This window comes from Eurosta solidaginis, chromosome 4 (genome assembly GCF_040869045.1).
Source record: "Eurosta solidaginis isolate ZX-2024a chromosome 4, ASM4086904v1, whole genome shotgun sequence".
Lineage (NCBI taxonomy): Eukaryota > Metazoa > Arthropoda > Insecta > Diptera > Tephritidae > Eurosta > Eurosta solidaginis.
Genome location: NC_090322.1, coordinates 142570606 through 142587931, shown reverse-complemented (window position 1 = coordinate 142587931; position 17326 = coordinate 142570606). Strand labels below are relative to the sequence as shown.

Below are 17326 nucleotides of genomic sequence, written 5' to 3'. Positions count from 1 at the left end.
TATTGCTAGGTGGATAAGGTAAAGTGGGCCATAACTTTTATAGTATTTATTGGTGATTTATAGTATAACAAATATTAAATAAAAGGTTAATAATATAATACCGAAGTTTTAATTTAAAACATTAACCTAACCTATTTAAGGTATATAAAATAAAATATTGTGACGAATATTCACATCACTAAATAAATGCACAACATCAAAAACCTTAAAGCAAGCAACATAAGCACATTAATCATCATGTACACACATACATACAAGCAGCAGAGATATACTCACAAACGCATGTCATCATCAGCCGAAGTAGTACTCACATATACACACGCATATAGTTAAAAATAAAAATAAGGCGCGATAACCTCCGAAGAGACTTAAGGCCGAGCTTCTCTTCCAATTTGCGTCGTGCTCCTCTTGATTTTCCCTACAAATTGGCCGGACGGGACCTACATGTTTTATGCCGACTCCGAACGGCATATGCAATGCAGATGAGTTTTCACTGAGAGCTTTCCATGGCAGAAATACACCCCGAGCGCTTGCCAAACACTGCCGAGGGGCGACCCCGCTTAGAAAAATTTTCTTCTACACTACAAATACACGCGCGTATAGCTGGTGACCAGGTAGAGAATTCTAGAAGAGGAAACGTCTAGACATTTGGACAAGGCAACAGAGAGTATAAAAGCAGAGCAAGCTGAGTAGTTAGTAATCAGTTTGATTCAAGCACGCTATTGGTTGCGAGGTATAAGTGTTATTGTGAAGTACATACTATCAAAGTAGTCTAATAAAGACCATTTTGCATTATTGAATATTGGAGTTATTTATTCAACAATTTAGCGATAGGAACGTTAGTATAAGGTGTAAAATAAGCGGAGTTTCACTAAATTCGTTACAATGCGATAGCAACCAAAACAAATTCATAACAGAAATGCTCATTACAATTCGAAAAGAGACCAGTAAGAAAGTCTATGTTCAGGTGAAACCGAATATTACATACCCAGCTGTACACTTGAAATGCTGTTGTTGTTTGTTTTGTGTGCTTAATAGTGTAACAACGCTGCACAATAATACATATACATATGGTTCTATTCTGAACTAATTTTTCTTCGAGTTATGGCTCCCGTAACATAGAAAATTGCTTCGTCATAAAAGGGGCGGTGCCACGCCCATTTTTTTTTAAATTTGAAGTGTTTCCTATTTATTTTTATAAATCCACTTGGGAAATGAAATACCATTGATATAAACCTCTTTTTGCAAAGATATGGCTTATTTTATTCGTCCACGACCCTTTTAAAAATCTTTTATATAAAAGTGGCCGTGGTCCTTAGCCGATTTCGTTCTTCAAAGCATTCCTTATAGCAAAAGAAATCTCTCTGCCGAAGCTTTGTTACGATAGGTTTAACGATTTTTATTTATGATTAATAATATTTGTAAAATTAATTTTATCACAAGTGGGCTGTGCCACGCCCATTTTAAAAAGTTTTTTAAAATTTTTATCAAGAGTCTCAATATCAGTCCACATGTAAAATTTCAACATTCTAGGTGTATTATTTACTAAATAATCCGTGTTTTTGTGTTTTGCAAAATGTTATATATATAAAAAGTGGGCGTGGTTATCATCCGATTTCGTTCATTTTGAATACCAGTCTATCCTGGGTCCAGATAATAAGCTCCTGTACCAAATTTGGTGAAGATATCTCAATATTTACTCAAGTTATCGTGTTAGCGGACAGACGGACGGACGGACATGGCTCAAACAAATTTTTTTTCGATACTGATGATTTTGATATATTGAAGTTTATATCTATCTCGATTCCTTTATACCTGTAAAACTAACCGTTATCCAATCAAAGTTATAATACCCTGTATACAAGTACAGCTGAGTATAAAAATAATGCATTTGCGTTTTGTATAAAATAATTTTGTATACAAAGCTAAAAATTAGCAAATATTTGCTCTCAACGCTTACGAAAGATAATGAGGAAAATAAAAATGAACTTAGTATTGAAAGCGGTTATATGTACATTAGGCCGCGTCGATTTGTGGGGAGGCAAAAAAATCGCCCATTGCTCTGTGAAAATCATATTCTAGGGATCAAAATAAGAAACTTTGCCGAAGGAACCATACCTCTAAAACGAATTCTGATGTCCCCTTTGGGTCGTAGGGGCAAATTTTGAAAAATCCCACTTTGAAATGCCTGTTTTTTCTTTTTGGAGTTTATTTTTCTCTTTAGAAATTTATTTAGTCAGAACATATGTAAATGAAAAAATGAATTTAACATAGTAATAGAAAAGAAATTAAAAAAATTTATTAGAAATTAGCGTTTTTACAACCCCCTTTTAAAACCAAGGCATCACTGTGATGCATTTGCATGTCGTAAACATAGTTGTGTGGGTTTTTTATTCAACCGTTTTAAAAAATGAAGGTATCACTGTGACACAATTGCAGATCGTAAAATTGCTTGTGTTGTTTTTTTTAAGCCACCACAAGACACAGCAGGTAGAATTGAAATTGCTCCTACCCGAAAGTTCGACCCAAAGGGGGGAACTTCAGAATTCGTTTTAGAGGTATGGTTCCTTCGGCAAAGTTTCTTATTTTGATCCTTGGAATACGATTTTCACAGAGCAATGAGCGATTTTTAAATCGACCCGCCCTAATGTACATATACAGAAAGCTTTTTTGAATTGCTTATTGGGTACCAGAATACGAGTGCTTAAAACTATAATAATAGTTGACTAGAAGATACGCTCTTATTTCTAACTATTATATTCCGAAATTAAGTTGTAAAGTTGAATAATATATTTCTATGTTTCTAATATAACATTGTTGAAATTTTTATGTTTTTATACTCAGCGTGCTTTGTACACATATTATATTAACTTTGTTTGGATTGGTTGTACAGGTATAAAGGAATCGAGATAGATAGAGACTTCCATATATCAAAATCATCCGTATCGAAAAAAAAAATTGGATATAGGGCGTTGATCAGACAATTAAATAAAAGCGTTGGGCGCGTGAAATTTCTAAAAATGTGAGGCGTGGCATAACCTGATTAAGGTTCCGTTGGTCTTATATATGACTATCAATAGAAATTTGACGCGTCCAACGCTTTTATTTAATTGTCTGATCAACGCCCTAGATTGATAAGGAGTGTGATGACTAGTATCTAGGACCTACCTAATTATTTTCTAGCTTTTCGTATTATTATTACTTCATGCAAGTATTGTTTTCAATAAAACCGTTTAACTTACACATTTTTTTAAATTATTTTATATTCAAGTTTTTTCCAAAATATTTTGATATCACGGACTGTATGTATTCATGTATGTATGTGTTATGTGTTCCAAATATGGACCAAATCGGACCACAAATACGATTTTTTGAATATCTCGATCTTTGCGGCACCTAGCGGCGATTTTTTTCATAGGTCGCTTTCTATTCTTGTATGTATTATGTGTTCCAATATGAGCCAAATCGGACCACAAATACGATTTTTGTGAATATCTCGATGCGTGCGCCACCTAGCAGTGACTTTTTTGCACAGGTCGCTTTCGATTCTTGCATGTTTTATGTGTTCCAAATATGAGCCAAATCGGACCACAAATACGATTTTTGTGAATATATCGATCCTTGCGCCGCCTAGCGGCGATTTTTTCTTATTATTGCATTGTCATCGGGTTCTGAACTATATTCCAAGTTTCAAGCTTGTAGCTTATCGGGAAGTTAATTAAATTTCAATTACAAAATTCGTACCAGCCAGCCAACCAACCAGCCTGTCAAGTCAAGCTAAATAAAACCGTTTAACAAGTATAAAAGGGCCGTAGACAGGCGCGTATTCAGGGGGATTTGGGGGTTCAACACCCCCCCCCCCGAAATTTCCGAAAACTAAAAAATATACGTCTGTACTAGAATAATTACTCTAAACTTTTAGAACCAAATTTCATCGCTTTATCTGTCTTTGGTAATGAATTATTGCACTTTTTTGGTTTTTCGAAATTTTCGATATCGAAAAAGTGGGCGTGGTTATAGTCCGATATCGTTCATTTTAAATAGCGATCTGAGATGAGTGCTCAGGAACCTACATACCAAATTTCATCAAGATACCTCAAAATTTACTCAAGTTATCGTGTTAACGGACGGACGGACATGGCTCAATCAATTTTTTTTTCGATCCTGATGATTTTGATATATGGAAGTCTATATCTATCTCGATTACTTTATAGCTGTACAACCAACCGTTATCCAATCAAACTTAATATACTCTGTGAGCTCTGCTCAACTGAGTATAACTAGAGGGTAAAGCCCGTGAAGCAATACCAAGACAATTAAATTCAGTTAATGAAATTAAAACAGCTCTACGTAGTAGGATCAAACCGGACAACTCGAAAGTTGTAGCACGGAGAATTGCAGCGTTGCATGTTAGCAATAACAATTACACAGATTTTGCAAAAAAAATTGAAGATTTAGCTGACTCACTTGAGCGGTCTCTTATTATTGAAGGGATCACTCAAACGAAAGCTCATGAAATGGCAGTCAAACAAACTGTTAACGTGTGTCGTTTAAATGCAAAATCCAATTTAGTAAAAACCATTTTAGCCTCAACGGCATTTGCTGATCCGAAAGACGTAGTAGCGAAATTAATTGTAGAACAAAACAACGAAGTAACTGAGCGTTAGGTTTTACGATCACGTGGTAACAACACATTCAGAAATTCACGTGGTAGTTGTCGAGGCTTTTACGCAAACCACGGCTAAAGTGGTTATAGAACTAATAATAATAGTTCATTTTCATACAATAGTAACTATAACGGCAACAATAATCAAAGATATAGGAATTATAACGGAAATAGATACCAGAATAATAACAATAATAATACGCGTTCAAGTACAAATCCTAATTCAAACAATAGTAACAATAGAGGTAACAATTCAAGATCGTCCAAAGGTAGAGGTAGAAACGCAAACGTTCGCACTTTAAACGCCAGTGCCCCTCAGGAGCTAACACTGGGGGAGGACGAACTAAGCGAGTAAGCGAACTTCCCTCACCGATAGCCATCTACTGTTTAAATTTAAATTACTCAGATTTCAGAGAATTACAACTAAACGAGTCACAAACACTTTGTTCTTTCCTAGTAGACACTCAAGCAGACATTTCTTTAATAAAGATATCATGTTTAGACAGTAATATTTCCTTAAATACAAACGAAGTTATTATCATTACTGGTGTCACTTCTAATTCAGTTTCTACTTTAGGTAAAATTACAGCAAATCTAAATTTTTAAAACTTTTCTATTAAACATACTTTACATGTAGTAAATGAATACTTTAATATTCCATCCGATGGCATACTGGATAAAGATTTTCTGAAAACTAACAAATGCATTATTAAATAAAAATAAAAATGTAAGGCGCGATAATCTCCGAAGAGATCTAAGGTCGAGCTTCTCTTCCAATTTGCGTCGTGCTCCTCTTGATTTTCCCTACAAATTGGCCGGACGGGACCTACATGCTTAATGCTGACTCCGAAAGGCATCTGCGAGCTAGATGAGTTTTCACTGAGAGCTTTTCTTGGCAGAAATACACCCGTAGCGCTTGCCAAACACTGCCGAGGGGCGACCCCGCTTAGAACAATTTTCTTCTAATTGAAAACCCTTATTTCTAAAATTTTGATGTTGCTTTGCCCGGGGTGTGAACCCAGCGCATACGGTGTGGTAGGTGGAGCACGCTACCATCACACCACGGTGGCCGCCTTGCATTGTTAGTTATGAAAGAAATAGTATTTCCTTTTGGGTAGGTAATGAAAAAGTCACGATACCAATCCTACATGGAACAGAAAGCGATAGTTGTATAATTCTTCCCAGATGTGAAATATTCAGAATTTTTGATTTAGGAAATTCAACCGAGCCACTTTTCTTGGACTCGCAGGAAATTGAAAAAGGCGTTTTCATAGCTAGGTGCATTGTTAATTGCAGTAACCCAATAATTCAAGTCATAAATACCACGGATGATGTAAAGTATGTGAAAAGAAAAAGTATTCGGACAGAAAAACTTTCAAACTACAATGTTTATACAATTAACAAGACATAAACAGAAGACAAATGTACGAAAAAACTGACTTCAATTTTAAAAAATCAAATACCTCAACATGCTCATAGTAAATTAATTGACCTTTGCATTGATTATGCCGACATTTTCGCTCTTGACACGGACAAAATGACTTTAAATAACTTCTACGAGCAAAAATTAGGATTGACAGACAACGAACCGGTATATGTTAAAAACTATCGATTGCCATACTCTCAACGCGAAGAAATAAATTGCCAAGTAAATAAATTGTTAGACAACGATTTGATTGAACCCAGTTATTCGAATTACAATAGTCCTTTGATTGTAGTTCCAAAGAAAGATACTAATCGTCAAAAAGCTTATCGTATGTGCGTAGATTTTCGCGCAGTAAACAAAAAACTCATTGCTGATAAATTTCCACTAGCTAGAGTTGATGATATTCTAGATAATCTCGGTAGAGCAAAGTATTTTTCAACATTAGATCTTTTTTCTGGATTTCGTCAAATCCCCTTGCATCCTGACTCACGTGACATTACTTCTTTCAGCACTGACCGAGGTGCATTTAGATGGAAAGTGCTTCCATTCGGTTTAAACATAGCACCAAATTCATTCTCACGAATGACGACAAAAGCTTTTTCGGGTATACCACCCAACGTCGCATTTTTGTACGTCGACGATATTATCGTCATAGGGTGTAGCGAAGCACACCACATTAAAAATCTTTCAAAAGTCTTCGATACTTGTAGATCTTTTAACCTCAAACTTAACCCAAATAAATGCAACTTTTTACGACCAGAAGTTACATTTTTAGGTCACAAATGTTCAGCCAAAGGTTTGTTGCCAGACGACTTCAAATTAAACGCAATTAAAAAATATACAAAACCGACTGATAAAGGCGCGGTAGGACGATTCGTCGCGTTTGCAAACTATTACAGACGGTTTATACCTAATTTTGCGTCTCTGGCAGCGCCTCTAAATCGATTAAGCAAGAACAGCAAGGTAGTGATTTACCAATTTGTTTCGCTTTTAAAGCATTTAATAAAGCAGAGCAGAAAAAACCAATTATAGAATTAGAGCTTATAGCTATTTACTTTGCAATCAAGCAATTTCGACCATACGTTTATGGCACCCATTTTATTGTGAAGTCAGATCTTAGACCTCTACGTTGGCGCTGATGCACTACCGCGCATTACAATGGATGAGATCAAAGAAGCTAACAAACTAATTTTGGCAGTACAGACAAGGGCAATGACAAAAAAGGCAAACGACAAAAATTTACATAGGAAAACAAACAAAAGCGACGAAAAACAACTTACTTTAAATGTCTACGACAAATTTTCATTTAATTTTTCAAAAAAGATTCCACGAATAAGATCTGCAATTACGTACGATAAAAATAATAAAACAACAAGTTTAAGAATTTTTGCGCATATTAAACATAAGAAACTCGAGTTACTTAGTTTTGAGCTTGATAACGAAATAATGACTTTAGAGAAATTACTTTCGAAGCTTGAATCAGAAGTCGGCAAACGCAAAATTAAGCAAATTGAATGGCCTAAAAACGATATTTTGTTCGAACATTATACTATTACAAATTTCAAAAATATTGGAAATAAGATTTTAAAATCAGAATTATTTTAACAGATCCAGTGGAGACAGTAAGAGATGAAGATACAAAATTAAAGCTAATGAAAATTTACCATAATCATCCCATTTCTGGTGGACATTGCGGAAAGACTTTACGCAAAACTGCGAACAAAATTTTATTGGAAGAACATGACTTGTGACATATCGAAATATATCAAAAATTGTAAAGATTGTCTTTTAAACAAGGTTAAACCTAAAACAAAAGAAAAACTTGTTTTAACACCAACTCCTTGTAAACCATTCGATATATTAGTAATTGACACAATAGGACCCCTACCTGAGTCCAAATATGGTAACAAGTTCGCACTTACCATGATTTGCGACATGACTAAATACCTGGTAACAGTCGCTGTGCCAGACAAATCGGCAAAAACAATCGCTTCAGCAATTTTTGAAGGATTCATTTTTACATATGGCACAATGAATGCCATAAAATCAGATTTAGGTACTGAATTTAAAAATGAATTATTTGAAGAATTAACTAAACATCTAAATATTGAACATAATTTTTCAACTGCATACCATCACGAAACTGTTGGCACGATTGAGCGTAATCATAGAGTTTTTAACTAATACTTACGTGCATATTTAAAAGATCCCTTTTCTTGTTTATTTAAAAGATTTTACTTTCCTACACAATACTACGAGTAGCACAGTTTTCGACAATCAGTTTTCTCCTTTCGAGTTAGTTTTTGGGAAAAAGGCAGCTTTGCCGAATGAATTGACAAAAGAAAAAATTGACCCAATTTATAATGTTGAAAACTATGCCAAAGAAGTTAAGTTTAGGATACAGAAAACGCACAAAATGGCACAAAATCAAATAAATAAAAATAAGTTATAAAGTAAAAATCTGTACGATAAAACGGCACGACCTTTAGTTGTCAAAATCGGAGATAAAGTACTTTTACAGAAAGATCCACATCATAAACACGAAAATATTTATCAAGGTCCGTTCACTATAACTATAATTAACGAACCTAATGTAACTATTTTTGATGAAGTTACAAGAAAAGAAAAGATGGTACCCAAAAATAGAATTAATAAAGTAAATCAATAACTACTTGTTTATACTATACTCCTACATACAAAAAAAAATTTTTTTTTCCTTTACAAACAACCAAGAAGGCAGAACAAAAATCATACAAATCTAAATTTAAACACAAAAAAAAAAAAAACACCAAAAATTCTTATAGTTATATACTTATATATCAGATATGCCAATTGGCATAACAAAAACTCTCTAGATTTAAAAACATAATACAAAATATGTTAAACCATACACTTAAGATAAATCAAATAAATATTAAATTGTTAAACAAAGTTTTATTTATACGTTATTAATTGTGCGCATAATTGAGCGCGTCCCCGCTTTATTGGAATCCATCCAAAGTTCTCTCAAAAAACGTGTAAGTAGAGTTCACAAGTTATTGGTAGTCGCTCCTTTTAAAATATCGAATTTTGCATTATTTTTATTTGATCTCTGGGATTTCAACAAAGACTGCAAAGATATGTAGGAAATGTCGATACAAAAATACACTTCAACGATTTTTCGAGAAATAAAATAAGATTTTAAGGAAAATTTATTAACTCACAGGCTTTTTGCAATAAATCTATAAAATTTGTTTTGAGAGTAGGCATATGTTTTGTCTACAAAAAGAATATACAGGAGAGTTATTAACTTTTCACTAAAATGTTCCATTAACAAAAAAATGTTTTCTTGCAAACGAAGAGGAGTCTCGAAAAGTGTAATTCTGTATCGACATTACCTATACATTTTTGTTTCGTTGTTGAAATTCTAGAGATCAATAAGAAAAACATGTGCGGTTTTGACGCGGCTTTACCCACCTGTCAATAAAAATGCAATGAAAGAAATCTCTCATCAAGTAAATCAAATGAAAATATGATCAATAATAAAAAACATATGTTTGACAATCCCAAAGGAGAAGCGACCAAGACCCCAGCGGGTTAGGGGATCAGAATATACCCGCGGTAGGTATGCCTGTCGTAAAAGGCGACTAAAATACCAGATTCAAGGGGCTGTGTAGGGCAACCCTTCAGCTTTCCAGCGCAATATATAGCTTCTCCAAACCCAATTGTCAACCTCACCTATCCGCGGCGAATCCTGTTTCACTAACAGACGAGGCTCTGGCGACCCCAAGCTCCTCATGGAACTTGGGGGGTGGGGAGGGAGGGCATGGCCTGAAGGTTTAATGTGGCCACATAAATCGTTCCCGAGATGTTCGGGCTAGCACCTTAATGGTATTGTGTTACCGGAGCGTACCGGATCTATATCCGGCAAAGGACTATCACATCGATAAAACGCCCCAAAGCCTTCGGGGAGCAACCTTATCGCTACAACAACAACAACAACAGGAGCGACCAAGCACGTTCATTGATGTATTAAATAATTGTTCCGTGTCTTTTTTCCCTACGGTACATCGATATATAAAAATTGCTGCGACGCTTTCAGTTTCCGTTGCTCCTAGCGAATGCTCTTTCTCTTCCCTTCGAAGGTTAAAAACTCATCTAAGAAATACAATGGACCAGGAGAGCATGAATGGGCTGTCTCTGCTCAACATCTACTCTACTATTGAAGTAACTCATGAAGAAATCCTAAACAAAATGGCAAAACAAACAAGAAAAATAAATATTCTTTATTACACTTTATAAGTCTTTCGTATTAAAATATTGCATTTCTATAAATTTTTGAAATGTTCGATATCGATTCGATTTCGGCCATTTTCAACACAAATGTACTTTAAGTCTAGGTAAGCCAGGGTACTAAATTTCGCAAAGGTGCTGTACTTTTGCTCAAGTTATCGTATTAACGGATGGACAGAACGCCGCTTATTGTGGATTTAATGACACACAATGCCGAAATAAGGGCGTGGAGCAATTTTTCTGCTTCTTACTACCGATTCCGGTGTCAATCGCTTTATCGACTGGCTTATTACCAGTGTCACTAACTTTTTGAATATGTGGTTGACAATAAAGTAACCATAACTTCAGCTTTAGTGCAAGATGAAGATTAAAAAGATATCACCCTAGGGTTTATGCAAGGGTGATCCCTATCAATCTTGATTTTGAGAATTGGAAATATACTGCTTTTGTATCTACAGTTTATCGGCTTCAAAAAGTTATTTTGCTCAAAATTTATTCACATGACTGTTTGCTGGTGTATGCTTAATATTAACTAATTTAACAAATTCAACAAAAATATCGGTACCAGATGAATAAATAACACTGTACAACACTCGGCTGGTTAATACTGGTTAATAAAGTGAATGATCCATAATCATCAAGAATATAGGCGGAGGGCTGGTGCAAGGCTGCGGAAATGGTGTAACACACCATGCATGTGTATACCGATGGTTCCAAATTAAAGGAAGGAGTCGGGTCTGTTGTTTACTGTGTCGATCCCGCAATAAGTCGACCTACCGGCTGCCAGATCACTGCAGTAGCGGTTAAGAAAGCAACAGAAATTCTGGACGAAGCGTGCTTAAGCTGCAGGCGCGCCATTATATATACTGTTACTCAGGCGGCGATTAAACCGCCCCCATCAAGAAGTGTGCGGTAATGCAAAGAAGCATTACAGAGACTTCGCTCCGGCCGGACAATACATCTATATTGGGTTTGCGGCCATAAAGGGATAGAAGGTAACGAAAAGGCCGATTAGCTGGCAAAGGAGCGGGCAGTACTCTATGAGTCGACGATAGTTGTCCCAATGCGTTTGGGAGACAGGAAAAGGAGATAGGAGTTGCACATGATCCATCAAGCAGGAAAGGCATGGACAAAAGCGCGGTGCTCCAAAATTTCTATGATCTTGTGCAAAGTGGCTCATATCTCTGAAGAGAGAAGAGATAAAGCTTACGATGTGCTTACTAACTGGAAGTTCAACCTTACCTGTACGGTTAGAAATTAGAGTCTAAATTTTAAACCATTCATCGGTTTAAGCAATTTTTCAAGTTTTTTACCTTAATTCAAAACTCTTCAATTTACTATATTGTTTTCTAATCTTATCGGGTGTTTAGGCCCAAAGTTAATATTGCCATATGTTCAAAATCTAGAAATTGTTTTAAAACGAACCCAAAAAGTTTGAACAATTAAAACAAAAACGTGTTTACATTTCTGGTTTACTAACAAACCGCAAGAGTTTTAATTTATTGCTGAAAATCTAAAAATAAAAATTTCATTTATGAAAAGTGCTGCAAGTCAGAGACTTTTTCGAAATATTGTGCTACACATACAAGATGTTATGATGTGTTTTGATAAATGCGGTTACCCCTGAATGGTCGCCGAGCTTAATAATTACTTACTAGAAGAAAATACAGGCCTATCAAAACACCTCTCTCAAAAACGCTAGGGACTGTCTTCTAATGTCCCCAGAACACCATCTACACAGTGGGGCGAGAGTTTATGTTGAATATCCAAAAACCTGGGCATACCAAAGGACATCTGATTGAAGAGGACCTGCCTCCCAGGGACGTAAGAAATCATCTTCGCAAGCATTATGAGGAAATGCGGCACCTGGAAACTCATCCGTATGTAGAAAAAGAACACAAAAAGGTCCTCAGTGATATCCACAAAAAAGCGTCCGACCTCTATGCCAGGAGTTTTCCGGCGAACTCCGTTCTTAAAGTTAAATACCCTGAACTCGCAGGAGAGGAAAGCAATATCTGGCATTTCAACGCGCTGGAATTGAATCCGCTATCTGACTTTACTTTTTTTCCTTTGGCAAAACTTATAATGAAGTAGAAGTACGAAGTTCAAATAACACTACAACTAAAGAGCAGATACAATTATCATATCCAGAAGTAGTAATAGTAGAGTCATTTTATAGCGTTCAAAGTCCTGGTTTTTGATAGCGTTTTTCAGTTTAGTCGTTTAACAAACTTCTAGTAACACTATAGACTCATCCAGTCTTACCTAATCTTGTATATAAATTTGTTTTTTTTTTGTTTGCTGATATTTTTAACACAATAATTAAACAAGTAAGGGAGACTAAGTTCGGGTGTAACCGAACATTACATACTCAGTTGAGAGCTGTGGAGACAAAGTAAGGGAAAATCACCATGTTGTAAAAAGAACCTAGGGTAACCCTGGAATGTGTTTGTATGACATGTGTATCAAATGGAAGGTTTTAAAGAGTATTTTAAGAGGAAGTGGGCCATAGTTCTATAGATGGACGCCATTTAGGGATATCGCCATAAAGGTGGACCAGGCCTGACTCTAGAATTTGTTTGTACGATATGGGTATCAAATGAAATGTGTTAATCATAATTTTAAAAGGGATGGGCCTAAGTTCTATAGGTGGACGCCTTTTCGAGATATCGCCATAAACGTGGGCCAGGGGTGACTCTAGAATTTGTTTGTACTATATGGGTATCAAATGAAAGGTGTTAATGAGTATTTTAAAAGGGAGTGGGCCTTAGTTCTATGGGTGGACGCCTTTTCGGGATATCGCCATAAACGTGGACCAGGGGTGACTCTAGAATGCGTTTGTACAATATGGGTATCAAATGAAAGGTGTTAATGAGTATTTTAAAAGGGCGTGGGCCTTAGTTCTATAGGGGACGCCTTTTCGAGATATCGCCATAAATATGGACCAGGGGTGACTCTAGAATTTGTTTGTACGATATGGGTATCAAATTAAAGGTATTAATGATGGTCTTAAAAGGGCGTGGGCCTTAGTTCTATAGGCGGACGCCTTTTCGAGATATCGCAATAAAGGTGGACCAGGGGTGACTCTAGAATTTGTTTGTACGATATGGGTATCAAATGAAAGGTGTTAATGAGTATTTTAAAAGGGCGTGGGCCTTAGTTCTATAGGGGACGCCTTTTCGAGATATCGCCATAAATATGGACCAGGGGTGACTCTAGAATTTGTTTGTACGATATGGGTATCAAATTAAAGGTATTAATGATGGTCTTAAAAGGGCGTGGGCCTTAGTTCTATAGGTGGACGCCTTTTCGAGATATCGCAATAAAGGTGGACCAGGGCTGACTCTAGAATTTGTTTGTACGATATGGGTATCAAATGAAAGGTATTAATGAGTATTTTAAAAGGGCGTGGGCCTTAGTTCTATAGGTGGACGCCTTTTCAAGATATCGCCATAAAGGTGGACCAGGGTGACTCTAGAATTTGTTTGTACGATATGGGTATCAAATGAAAGGTGGTAATGAGTATTTTAAAAGGGAGTGGGCCTTAGTTCTATAGGTGGATGCCTTTTCGAGATATCGCCATAAAGGTGGGATAGGGGTGACTCTAGAATTTTTTTGTACGATATGGGTATCAAATGAAAGGTGTTAATGAGTATCTTAAAAAGGAGTGGGCCTTAGTTCTATATGTGGACGCCTTTTCGAGATATCGACCAAAACGTGGACCAGGGTGATCCAGAACATCATCTGTCGGGTACCGCTAATTTATTTATATATGTAATACCACGAACAGTATTACTTCCAAGATTCCAAGGGCTTTTGATTTCGCCCTGCAAAACTTTTTAATAGGTGTCACACCCAATTTACCAAGTTTTTTTCTAAAGTTATATTTTGCGTCAATAGACCAATACAATTACCATGTTTCATCCCTTTTTTCGTATTTGGTATATAATTATGGCATTTTTTTCATTTTTCGTAATTTTCGATATCGAAAACGTGGGCGTGGTCATAGTCGGATTTCGGCCATTTTTAACACCAATACAAAGTGAGTTCAGATAAGTACGTGAGCTGAATTTAGTAAAGATATATCGATTTTTGCTCAAGTTATCCTGTTATCTTTGGTTTAAGTCGTTTGTAGTGACTGTCGTTCAAATATAAACGAAAGCATCTGCTTCTCTTCGTTATAAGTATTTATTTTTAGCTCGCAAAAATGTTTATAAATTTACCAAAATATATTTCACAACTTAAATTAAACCATTCACACAAAATCGTTTAGCGATCTTCGGAAAATGTCTTCTGCTTTGCCGCGGCCAACCATCGCTGTCCACACTACAACGCAGTGAACATTGTATTTACCCAGCAAACACAGTTTCTAACGTTAGAGAAATATTGTAATTTTACATTAGAATTCTAATGTAGTTCTCTAATGCAATTCGAATCGAAAACTAGGTTAGATTCGACTGTGAAACGATTCGAGTAATATTAGAAATGCGATGTTATGTTTATTGTCAAAGTTATCGATTATTTGCACGACATGATCATTAATTCTTAGTGTCATACAAACAAAATAAAAATAGTGGAAATATGACAAGTTGCGAAATAAGTGTTTTTATTTATAATAATAAATACTAGTAAGTGAAAATGAATCAAAAAAGGTTAAAAAAGGAAAGTGAGCAGATTATTGAAGTGCTATTTGAATGGCATGAAGAAAACGCTTCCTCATCCGTACCTCAAACCAACGCTGAGCTCAATCTTTAAGTATTTTTTAAATTTATTATAATAGAAAAAGCCTTTGAAATATGTTCATTCTTAATACACAAGATTATAACCAAATAAACGTATTTGATATTATGAAACAATGAAAATTTCGCTGATTTTAAATAATTGAACTTAATTGCGCATCACTTCAAAATTCTCATTAGAAACTAATTAGAATTTGATGTTAGAATTCAATTAGAATTCTAACCGTTTTCTCGATATCGAGAACGAAGTCCCCTTTTTGTCGAGAATGCTATAATTCGCGACAGTTTCGCAAATCGTCCTCTAACCTTCTACCTTAGAGAAATACATTAGGATTCGATTCGTCTTCTAATCGTTTTCTAACCTAAATGTTTGTTGGGTAATTACAATTCTTGGAATTTGTACTTTTTACGGCGAGCTTAGCGCTTTTAAGCTGCAGTTACCCACGAAAATACGTACAAAAAAGTGTCAGCTGACACGACCTATCTTAAGGCCAAATTAAACTTCCTTAACCCTAACGCCATAGTCGTAACCATACCCATATCCATCTCCAATGTGATCGATTAATAGTGCCTTAACCTAAAAATCGTGAAATCGACATATTCCACAAAAAATAAGTCTCTTAGTCAAAACGTATCCAAAACAATAAATAAAATATAAAAAAGTTAATAAATTCACCAACTCAAATATTTTTGGGTTATGGATATGGCGAAAAATCAAAAACCAATTGGTTGGCTATGGTATGGCTATGGCGTTAGCGTTATGGTATGGCACCATTAATCGATTAAATTGATTTCCATAAGGTAGGTTCGATCAGCTGTTTTATCTGGTTATGGCTTTATGGTTATAAGTCACCATTAATTAGCTCTTTATGAATGTGCAATGTAAACGAAAACTCACCAACGTTCAACGCACGTACGTACGTAGCCCGGAACGTAGAAAACAAAAAAATTTTGATTATTTTCCGTAAGAACGTGTCAGCTGATCGCTCTCTCACTAGACAGAGTTGCCTATTAAACTTTTGCGTACTAATTTTTGATCGTTTGTAGTTTTTATGCAAACACAACTCTTTAAAGTTTGAAAAATTTTGGAAATAATTCGAAATAATTATGTAAAAGTTCATATTATAAATTTGTAATCTATTTGTACCTATTTAATATTAATTCCAGCCTTTTACAACATCAAAAATTAAAATAGATAAAGTTGATGCTTGCATTTCAACAGTTCAATGGCAACAATTTTTTCTTTGCCATTACGGGCATAAATTTCGCTCAAATGTGTGTACGTACGGCATACGGCAGTGAGGCAGGGCAAAGGGGTGTTCTCCGAGATACTCCTCGCACGAGCAGAGACACAGTAGGTGTGCAGAATGCAGCCTCAGTTGAAGCTGGTGTGCATGCCCCGCGTGGTCCACCCCCGAAACCCACCGCCTTCACAAAGCCAAATGACCGGCCACAAGGATTCTAACCAGATCCACACAAATGCCAGACCTCGTGAGTAGAGCGGAAAGCGACAACGTGGGAGAAATCCTTGCAGAAATCAAGTGGGCGAAAGAGGTGATACCGGACTTTCGTCTTGCAGAAGGGAGGGAGCCACAGGCGGCAAACAAAAAGGGCAAGGTCGGCGGAAGTATTGCCTGCCAAATCAAAGAAGTCGGAGGTGCATGGGCTCTCTTTTGCAGAAGTGGGCAAGGACAAAATCCTGCTAGGGTTCCTTGACGACAATCAGGAAGACGGCGCAGTCAAAAAGAGAAATGGAAATGGGTGAAGAGCGAGCTTTCAAACATTACCCTGGACGTGCTTATGCGCAATCTTGGACCGCCACCGGTATGCAAGGACGCCGGGTCGTTCCAGGGTAGCATCAAGGTTGTGGCATGCGAGATGTCCGCATCTATCTACAAAAAGGCGATAGAATCCGTGGGTGAAGTCTACCCTGGAGCGAAGCTCAGAGCGGTTGACTTCAAGGATATACCGTCACGGCCACGAGCAAGGGTGTGGCTACCGGCAAAACCAGCTGAATCAGGGAGGATACTGAATATGATAAGGATCCTCAACCCGACGCTGCCAGCCGTCAACTGGAGGGTTGTCAACGTGGAGAAAGGGGACAGAGCCACACGTCAGGCTGTCCTCCTACTGAATGAAGAATCGCTATCGATATTGAAGAAAACCGGAGGCGAGATTAACTATGGCCTAGACACCGTCACTATAAAGGTCTATAGTAATGAC

At 36.4% G+C, this 17326-nt stretch overlaps 2 protein-coding genes across 7 annotated transcripts in view; one reads left to right on the top strand and one right to left on the bottom strand.

Annotated features, from left to right (window-relative positions):
• Nucleotides 1-17326, top strand: part of Septin4 (septin 4) — a 385838-nt gene that overhangs the window by 2657 nt on the left and 365855 nt on the right. The window lies entirely within an intron of this gene.
• Nucleotides 1-17326, bottom strand: part of LOC137250411 (carboxypeptidase D) — a 346211-nt gene that overhangs the window by 103498 nt on the left and 225387 nt on the right. The gene's annotated exons all lie outside the window — the stretch shown is intronic.